Here is an 11229-nt window from a genome sequence, read left to right on the forward strand (position 1 = left end):
AAATGTTCTCAAGACAGCGAAAGTCAAGTCTCTGTTAAAATGATGTGGCTTTTCCCCTTTTTTTTAATTTAATTGAATTAAATGTTGAATTATATTTTCTCTTACTTGGATCTCCCCACATGATAAAATGTCAATCCTATAGGGTTGCAAAAATTCCAGAAATATTCAAGGTGTAAACTTGCCATTGGAATTTGTGGGAATTAACGGGAATAAACTGGAAATAAAGGGGTTATTTGCTCAGGCTGTATTTACCATGTCATGTGCAGATAGAAAGAAAGCTTTTACCAAATCATAAGAAGATACAATCCATTCATTTGCCAAAAAAATCCATTAACTTGTCAAATACATACAATGTGAAATGTGCCATGTGGTGAGTTAGCTACATGTAGCTAGCAAGTGAACTAATGGGGAAAGGTACTTTGAAAATTCAAGCCAACTTGTAGGCTGTGTGCAAACTTAAAAGGGTGATAAAATGATTATATAGGGTATTTTACACTGTTCCTTAAGGTCTCCTAATAGGGTATGTAACATTGGTTGGGCTGAAAATTGCCCGAATGCTATTTTATTAGGCCCTTAACTACCCTGTGAATATGGCTCTATTTGGAACAAGAGCTTTTCTTCCAAATATGGTATGCTCATGAATATTTAGATGAGCTGTGCGCTGATTGGTTTGAGCGAACCACATAGAAACACATTGGAGACGAGACAGCAGGTCTCATATTTCAGACACTGCAAAGTTATACATTGTTTGTCGGGCTATTTCGTTATTAAATTAACTTCTGAGACTTTTTTAAGCGAGAAATCAACTATATAAAGCTCAAATATGGGCCGTTTTACGAAAATTGATGGCTAATTGCAAATTTGGTAAGGCGTGTCAGACTTTAGCTAGGAGATCCACACAGTCTGACGAGAAAGCGGCAACCTCCATACCCAGTGAAAGTCACCGTTTCCCTGGGTACTGGACTACTAGAATACTCTGGGCTTCGCGGAGGTCTGCGGAGCTGGCTGGCTGCCAGCTGCTGGCATAACTAGAGTAGCTATATTTACAATTTGAATTTCGTCACGCCACTTATATAACATCTACCCCAAGGTCTTATAAAGCTAACAATGGTGTCCGATTTCAATTTAATGCATTTTTGTGAATTTCAGAAGAATTCTAAGAGGAGGCTAGCTAGCTCTCATTGATAGAGCTACATCCAGCCGCAGGCTCTATCAATGAGACTTGCGGACAAGAGGCGTTTATTTCCCCAATCGTTTGTTTAAATAACTCAACACATTATAATTACACACATTATAAGATTAACTGGAACCTGTGGTAACAGATTGCTGGCGTAACAAGCTCGCTGACCGTGCTCGAGCTGCAGGCCCTGGAGCTCTGTCAGGGCAGCGGAGTTTGGTAGTCCATTAACCCAAAAAACAGTGACTTTGCGTGAGCATGGAGTGCCGTGGGCTGCCAGCCGTGACGGAGCTCCATCTACCTCACAGCAGGCCGGGGTCTGTGAAGGAAGGCAGGCCGGGCGGCGAGGCAGCAACACAGGCCGCACCGGCCAACTCCAACACACAGTCGGACAAAATTTGCAATTAGACATACATTTTCGTAAAAAAAGGCCCATATTTGACCTCTACATAGTTGATTTCTCGCATAAAAAAGTCTCAGAAGTGAATTTAGTGGTAAAATAGCAGATGAACAATGTATACAATTTCTGAGATCTGCGCGACCTAGATTCAGAAGACTAAGCTGACCTCAGATCAGTGGTGTAGCCTATGTAAATGTTTGGGCGTGACAAAGATAGAGACTAGAGCCAAATGAGGAGGAGCCGTCGAGTTGACGTCAATTCGTTGAGATTTGCTCGTTTTCAGAGGCAGTTTTAAATTGTGAGATTTGCAGAGCAAAGAGGTGTCAATGGGATTTTGAGGTTCTATGTATGTCCTAGTTTTAATTAATTTATAATTTATACTTTTTATTGATCCCCAGTGGGGAAATTACAATTTAGTTACCCACTAAACTGTCATTATTCAACTTTGACAAGGTAAAATCGGTTTTGCATTCTATCACCCCTTTAAGGGTTTAAAGTGAACAACTAATTTATCAAATAAATGCTTTACAATAAAAAGAATGAATGGAAATAGATTAATTAGAGAGAGAGAGAGAGAGAGAGAGAGAGAGAGAGAGAAAGAGAGAGCGCTTTATTCCTTGACACGGTGGTCGCGGGTTTGACTCCGACCTGCGGCCCTTTGCTGCATGTTATTCCCCTTCTCTCCCCTTTCATGTCTTCATCTGTCCTGTGGAAATAAAGGTCTAAAAATGCCCTAAAAATAATCTTTAAAAAACCAAATAAAAAACTCTTCAATTATCAGGCTCAATCAAGCTCCATCCCACATGGCATTAACCCTTCACAACTCAATCCTGTCAGGAATATAACAGTCCGGAAAAACACTGGAATCAGTAAAACAATAACCATAAAGTATAATGTTATGTTATGTTATGTTATGTTATGTTATGTAAATACTTTTTCCAAGATGCTAAAATTCCCAAATTCCATGGAAAGTACTGTGGACATACAGTAAGTGTCCTTGACTAGTAGCTATTACCCTAGTCTAATGAGTCCTAAAAGGAATAAAAACATCTAAATGTGGGTTCAGACAATTTCACCTGTTTCCAATAGACATTTGCTTGCTTTGAGAACTAAAAATGACCATAACAAAAGTACAGACCAACAAATAAAATTAAGAGGAATGACACTTAAGCAAGATGATTTGTTTTGGAAATAGATGAAATCATTTCACCCCACTGAAGAAAATATGATTTTTAGAACTCAATGATAGACAAATTACTTATTTAAGATGGAGATTGTTGCAGCATGCAAGCTCAAAGACAGCACATCAATCTATAACTTGTGCAGAAAACTGAAGAGAGTGCCCAAGGAGGTCAAACACATATCTTTATCCAATCTGGCACTATATCGAAAACGTCACATTTGACATTCCTTATCTGTGCTTGCAAAAAAAAAAAGATGGAGATGTTTGATAAACTGCTGTCCAGACAAAAGCAGAAGAGGGATGGTGGAGGACGATGCTGATGACAGGTCTATTATGCCACAGAGGCGACTGGAGAAGCCAACAATTGAGAGATGGAGCTGTCACAGCATTTTGCAAAATGCACCACACCAAAGGGTGTCACTCTGTCACTCGCCAAGACAAGATGAAATAACTCACTCAGACATCTTGCATCTGTCACTCAAGCTATGCCAGTGCTCAGTATGTGACATCAAATTTAGAAAGAAATATACTCAGTGATGCTATTTTGTGATGCTATAAGTGAACATAGAGGATGAGTATGAGGACAAATGGACAGAAAATATGATCAGTTACTTGACAGACAATTTGACTCTAATAAGTTTGAACACTGTATGAATTATAGTTTTACTGTGTTACATAGAGTATGTATGTATGTCATACTGTATGAGTAAATATCTGATAAACAAATGCCTAAGACAGCTGTTCTGTAACCTTGACTGGATCTCTGGTAAGCTAGAGGTCTGCAAAGCTTTACCTTTACTGTTGCTGCCCTCTACTGTCTGCTGCACGTCATATAACATGAGGCAATCGTGTGTCAATTAATTTGAGTAATAGGGGCATGTAAGGTGAAATGGTATGATGACTGCTTCTAGGAGGCTCTTACTAAGGTGTGCAAGTTGCCATTTTCAGTGATAACTCATTTTGAAATTGCCTCTTTGTAATAATGTAATTTTTGAATGCACAGACCACTTAGCTGCAAAGGAAATCACAAAAACTTTTTAACCAGTAAATATGCATATTTAAGGAATGAAATATAGTAACGGACATTCAGAATCAAGAGGGAGCTAAGCAAAATTGCTTCAAGTGATGGCACTTGAGTCAGCGTCAGTTAGGTCTGAAGACTACACATTAGTAAATGAAAAAGACAAAGCTAAGGAAGTACACCTCAACATTTTACAAAACATACCCTACTAATCACCTTGTTGCTAAATTTGCCGACATTAACTCTTCTTGTACATTTTGTAAACAGAATATTGAAAACTATCCAAAAGATTTTGGACAGATTTGGAGTCTTACTTTTTTTAACCCACCAACTTTGTCTACTCCTTTAACCTTAAAGATATCATCTGTTTCTACAATAATTCAGGAAATGGTGCTCTTGAGTATCTAATGAATTTCATCATTCTGTATGTCAAATTTTATATTCACAAGCAGAAATTGTCTAATTTATCTCCTAATTTTGCTCCTTTTCTCATAGAATTTAAATCTCTACTGAAGTCACTTAGATTGATGGATAACAAAAAAAGTATTAAAATTGTGGAAACTGTAGAGCTTTTTTCCCTGAAACCTCTGACTAATTGTAAATTTATGTTTACATGTACCTCTTTTTATTTTTTTCTATGTAATGATTCTGTTATTTCATCGTTTGTATTGCTTTATATGTTTTTTATTTTTATCTTCATAAGTCTGTACACTTGATGTATATGTGCTATTGTTTTCCTGATTCTTTGTATACTGCATTTTGTCAATACTTTTTTTTTTTTAAAAGAAGTAAATGAAAAAGATCTGGGGGCATTATAACTAGAGATGGTCCGATACCATTTTTTAATCCTGATATCGATTCTGATAGCTGAACTTACGTATTGGCCGATACCGAGTACTGATCCGATACCAGTGTGTCATATATTTTATTATGTTTTAACAATTTTATACTACTATCCCTGTATGGATGTGATATGATTTCTATCTTTGCTGTCTGTCTGGCTCAGGTTAAACTCTTTGTGAAACATGAACAAACACAAACAATGAATGCCCAAGAATTTTCTTTTATTATAGAGTTTGACAGTCAGTTATAATGGAAAAAGATCATAAATAAAGTACTTTAACGTAGATTTTATTTAGGGCTTTATTACGTGGTATTGGATCGGTGCATAAACTCTAGTACTTCCCGATACCGATACCAGCGTTTTAGGCAGTATCGGAGCCAATACCGATACTGGTATCGGAAACATCTCTAATTATAACAGAGTGAGCTTACCAGACCTCTGTAGCCCGCTCATCTCTGCTGCAGGCTAGCAGCTGGAGGCTACATTAGCCGGTACTAGCATCACACACCCAACTTTCGGACTGAATTGTCCCCAGTGGTGTTGCATTGTGGGTAATGCAGGCACCAGGTTTAAACAAGAAAGAAGAATGTGTGGAATAAAACAAACATGATACCTCTGGTTCAATAGATAGTGTAATAAAACCACTGTACATGTAATTTACTGACACTACTGGATTTAGTGTCAAACTCTTTAATTTGAGGGGGGTAAAATGTGGAAAACTTCACTATCTTGCCGAGCCCAATTTTGATTTGATTTATTGGCCATGTTCCAATACTTATTGGATGAGCCAATAACAAGCTGCAACAATATGTTTTATAACCATGAAAATAAGTTTGATCTCACTTACAGAAACCTGTTACACAAGCAACTCCCTGCTTAGTGGGCTTCATACTTCCTCATACAGAAGACACAGAGTAACATGAGTATCCTGGAGTCGTTTTTTTCTGACCACTTGTTGAATGTAAATCGATTAATGTTATTGGCTCTTTGGAAGTTACATTTCAGGTCTCCCCAGTGGATTCCCATCTACCCACTTACAAAAACACAAGGATATGTAATAATGATTGTTTTGTGACAGAACTTTCACACTTTCGTTCATAAATTCATCCCGTCTGTGTTGCTAGTCACCTTGGGACAACAAATTTGAAATGAACTAATATGAATCACTACGGGAGATATGAAACGAAAAGGAACTTACACTACACTCTTTCAGTGTTTTGGTAAGCCTGCCCCTGAAGCTATAGTGCCGCTTCGGGTGACACTGCAGCAGACGTTAACGTTACAGAAACTACAGAAAATGAGCCAGATGAGGCTGATGCTATACACGGTAACTTTGCAAAAAAAAGTATGGGATTGTCATTTTGGGACGCGTTGCTCTGGGACGAGAAAGTATGAAGCTGGGAGGGAAAAATCACAGTATACTCACTACAAAAAAACAAGACTATCACCACTGGGTCTCCCAACATCTAAGAAAAAAAAATCTGGCTTTCTTTGACTTGCTAAATGTTTGACTTTCTTCACCAGCCACTGATTTTCTAGTTTGCTTCTTTTGTATTACACACTGGGCATTTTGCCTAGCATAAAGTTAGCTAATCTAGCTTGTGTTCGTCGGCAGACCTTGCTAAGTCACCATTAGCCCAAGTCTGTGCCTCTTATGTATTAGCACAGTGGTTTCCAAACTTTTCATAACAAGGGCATCTTAAATGACACAAATAAGACCACATACCCCTTTTTAAAAGATTTTGTCCCAGGGTCCCCCATCTCATATTTTATTACAGGCAGTGTATGCAACCCGTGACCAAAATGGTCATACATTCTGTCATTGTGTTACTTATGAATGGAATTATAGTGAAAATAAATGATTTCCCTTTTTGCTGGGGATCCTGGAACTCCCTCAAGGACTCCTAGGCGTCCCCGGACCCCACTTTGAAAACCACTGTATTAGTATACATTCTGGTCACAGAGGAAACAATCCGTTTCTCTAAAAGACCGACAGCGCTGGAAAAACCTGGTATACGTTGTTTAACTGAAGCTAAATTACAATTTCATAACGTTAATTTTCCTGGTAGATTTAAGATCTTCATAGGCATCAAAATTAATAACATTTGTTTCATTTCATTTCATTTCATTTCACTTTGAATTAAATCATGTCTAACAGCAAACTTCCATTTGGCTTCTGAGGGACATTTTATCAAGTTATAATATCCCAAAAAATAATATCACTTTTGTAATGTAAAGCAATCTGCCAGGGTGTCCTCACCATGGCAACTGTTCAGTCCTTCCAGGAAAAAAGTTTTTTTGTGATTGTTGCGGGCAAAAATCCTTGATTATGTGGCATGTTTTCTTAAAAAATGCAATGGAATATGCGGGATATTTATGCAATTTTATGCAATGAAATTGCGGGGACTTGCAAAAATTGCGGGAACTTGCAAAATTTGCGGGAACTTGCAAAAATTGCGGGAACTTGCAAAAACTGTGGTTTGATGAAAAAGAGAAAAAAAAGTGATTACCCCAACACCCTGCTTTTTGTTTTTTTACTTTATTTAAAAAAATAGTTACATATATTTAGTCATCGCAATACGTAAACAAATAGCCTAACATACAAAATATATACAAATAATATAATATGAAAGTAAAAATAAAAGTAATAGTCTAAACAGAGGGAAATAAAAGATACAAAAGAGACAGACTTTCAAAAATCGTTAATAATATAGACAGCAGGAGCACGTAAACAAAGAAATTTCAGATAATATCAGATATTAAGATAGCTTTCTTATTGGATACCAACTTAAGAGACTCAAAGTAAATGTCAAATTCAACCTCCAACACCCTGCTTTTCGATGAAATTCACGTTGCATAATTACGTCACTTCATAACGTTCCCATGGCAACAGGGGAAAATGGCTGCTCTTGTGTGAAGTAAACTAAACGATTTTTCAACTTTCTGCTAAGATATATGTGACTTTTTTGCAATGAAAATGTAGGGATTATGAAATCATGCAAGCCCTGCATATTTTGCGCGGAAATCGGCAATTTATGCGGCGAAAGTGCGGCGTATTTGAAAAAATGCGGCCCCTGCATAAATATGCGGACTTTGGCTGATTATAAATTGAATTATGCGATCGCGTTTTTCTGGAGGGACCGACTGCTTCACTTCTGTCACTGAACAGCAGCTCTCTGGCTCCATCTTGTGGCCACACATAGTTAACGAGCCTGGAGACCTCCCGTCTCATGGCTGGTGCCGTCCTTTATGGAGGATATATTTATTCATAATTCAAATTCAAAGTCCAAAGAAAAAATGAAGCAAGATCAAATTAAAAATATTATTATTTTGCTACGCTACTAGGAAAAATCATGCCATAATTGAATTTGAAAATGAAAAAGGAAACTGAAAAAGCAAATCTTTTTTATCTTTTATCTCTATCTTTTTTTTATCAATTTTTTATTAGCTTTATATTTTTGAACATACAGAACATACAAACATAATTGAACAAGATCAAAAACCCTCTCCCACTCCCCACCCTCTGCGGTCTCGAAGAAAACAAAAACAAACAAATAAGCAAAAACAAAAACAGATCACACCTTGCCTAGTCACTCTCCTCTACTTCTTATGATGCTGAGGTCATAAGGACTGATACTTGTGCTGCTGCGTTTTTCCATAGGTCTATGATTTGGCTTTGTTAATCCTTGCTGGTAAAGTCTACTCCAAGGTGCTGGAAAGGAGGGTTCGGCCGATAGTCGAACCTCGGGTTGAGGAGGAACAATGCGGATTCCGTCCTGGTCGTGGAACAACGGACCAGCTCTTCACTCTCGCAAGGATCCTGGAGGGAGCCTGGGAGTATGCCCAACCGGTCTACATGTGTTTTGTGGATTTGGAGAAGGCGTATGACCGGGTCCCCCGGGAGATACTGTGGGAGGTGCTGCGGGAGTATGGGGTGAGGGGGTCTCTACTCAGGGCCATCCAATCTCTGTATGACCAAAGTGAGAGCTGTGTCCGGGTTCTCGGTAGTAAGTCGGACTCGTTTCAGGTGAGGGTTGGCCTCCGCCAGGGCTGCGCTTTGTCACCAATCCTGTTTGTAATATTTATGGACAGCATATCGAGGCGTAGTCGGGGTGGGGAGGGGTTGCAGTTTGGTGGGCTGGGGATCTCATCGCTGCTCTTTGCAGATGATGTGGTCCTGATGGCATCATCGGCCTGCGACCTTCAGCACTCACTGGATCGGTTCGCAACCGAGTGTGAAGCGGTTGGGATGAGGATCAGCACCTCTAAATCGGAGGCCATGGTTCTCAGCAGGAAACCGATGGAATGCCTTCTCCAGGTAGGGAATGAGTCCTTACCCCAAGTGAAGGAGTTCAAGTACCTTGGGGTTTTGTTCATGGAGTGAGGGGACAATGGAGCGGGAGATTGGTCGGAGAATCGGGCGCAGCGGGTGCGGTATTGCATTCAATCTATCGCACCGTTGTGGCGAAAAAGAGAGCTGAGCCAGAAGGCAAAGCTCTCGATCTACCGGTCAGTTTTCGTTCCTACCCTCACCTATGGTCATGAAGGCTGGGTCATGACCGAAAGAACGAGATCCAGGGTGCAAGCGGCCGAAATGGGTTTCCTCAGGAGGGTGGCTGGCGTCTCCCTTAGAGATAGGGTGAGAAGCTCAGTCATCCGTGAGGAGCTCGGAGAGAGCCGCTGCTCCTTTGCGTCGAAAGGAGCCAGTTGAGGTGGTTTGGGCATCTGGTAAGGATGCCCCCTGGGCGCCTCCCTAGGGAGGTGTTCCAGGCACGTCCAGCTGGGAGGAGGCCTCGGGGAAGACCCAGGACTAGGTGGAGGGATTATATCTCCAACCTGGCCTGGGAACGCCTCGGGATCCCCCAGTCGGAGCTGGTTAATGTTGCTCGGGAAAGGGAAGTTTGGGGTCCCCTGCTGGAGCTGCTCCCCCCGCGACCCGACACCGGATAAGCGGACGAAGATGGATGGATGGATGGATGCTGTAGAGAGCTCAAGGTCTGAAACAAAAGGGGTGCAGAGGCCCCTTATGGACAGCAGGGGGAGCTGACTACTGGGAAACACAGTTGTGGAGCATCTGGCTGCAGCTTCGCTACCATGCTGGCTTGGCCTCTTGTTTCACTTTAGATGATAGAAACTGATGATGTAGGCTAAACACAAACGACATTTCATACAACAACAGTGAAGTTTTCATGTAGTTACCGTAATTGGGCCTGTGTACTTTTTCGTTCATTTGATTTCCATTAATATTGATGACAATGTGTTCAAACGGAAAACCAGCCATATTTCAGGAAATAAACTTGTCCATGATTCTATTGAGAGACTTCCAGCTGACAGCGCGGTCCCAGCCGCCACCAGCTGGCTGTCACGTCAAATGTTAAATCAAAATGGGAAAAGCCAAATGTTAAATCGAAATGTAAAATTCAAAAGATAAATAATTTTACATTTCAGCTTTGCTTTTTCAGTTTCCTTTTTCTTTTTTAAATTAAATTATAGTATGATTTTTCCTAGTGGTGTAGTAAAATAATAAAAATTTTAATTTGATATTGCTTTGTTTTCTCTTTGGACTTTCAATTTGAATTATGAATAAATATATTCTCCATACATGGTCAGCATTAGTAAAGTCTGTCTTTATGCAACAGAGGGCACTATTTCAACACAATTAAATATTTTGCCAGTTGGAAAAGCAAAGTATAACCAAACATAAAAGACATAATTAATGCCTGCGTTTGCAAGATATATGTTAGATTCCTGGGTGTTGGCTGCATGGTGACAAAGGTTGACTGAGCTTTTGCAGTTGAAGCTCCCAGAATCTGAAAAACTATTGCCATTTCTTTCTTTTAAGTCCCTCCTTTAAATTTTTTCTAATAAGATATTTTTTGTAATACCTTATCCTACAATGGTTCTTGTGGTTTACCTTTCCATATACTGCAGTCTTCTCTTCTTTCACTTTTTAGTTGTATCCTCCTGTATCTGATGATCTCATAGTATTGATAATATTTGCATTTGCCCTTTTAAATTATATGCATTGTTTGCTTTTTTCTCTTTTCCTGTAAATACTTTACAACTTTGTTAAGACAAGTGCTATACAAATAAAAATAATTTAATATATAATAGGTCTATGCTATACTATATTATTATTTTAAATTAGAAAAAATAGATCAGATAAGATATATAAAAAGACAAACTAAAATAATACACAGTAACAATAAATCTAAATGTAATTAAAGTTAATTTAATTTAATAATAATTAAATTAGAAGATGAGAGTGAAAAGACAGCAAGAAATGAAATAGTACAATAAGATAAAGTGTGTATTCAGTCTTTTCTTATTTGTGTCTATATGAAATGGACAAATACATAATAATAATAATATGGCCCGACTATTCCGACGTTGACTATAATATGAGTAAAAATTTGATTTGAATGTCCTACAACCATGTAAAGCCGAAGCAGCATCCATCGGTCTGCAGGTGTTGACAACTTGGGCGGCAGTCGTCAACTATCAAAGTTTTGGGATGGAAATTATTTCGGACCAATTGCGGTTAGGCATCACACTCTGAGAGCCAATCACATTCCACATTTGTATTGTGGGTGTGTCCCACAAA

The sequence above is a fragment of the Perca flavescens genome, chromosome 2 (genome assembly GCF_004354835.1).
Source record: "Perca flavescens isolate YP-PL-M2 chromosome 2, PFLA_1.0, whole genome shotgun sequence".
Classification (NCBI taxonomy): Eukaryota; Metazoa; Chordata; class Actinopteri; order Perciformes; family Percidae; genus Perca; species Perca flavescens.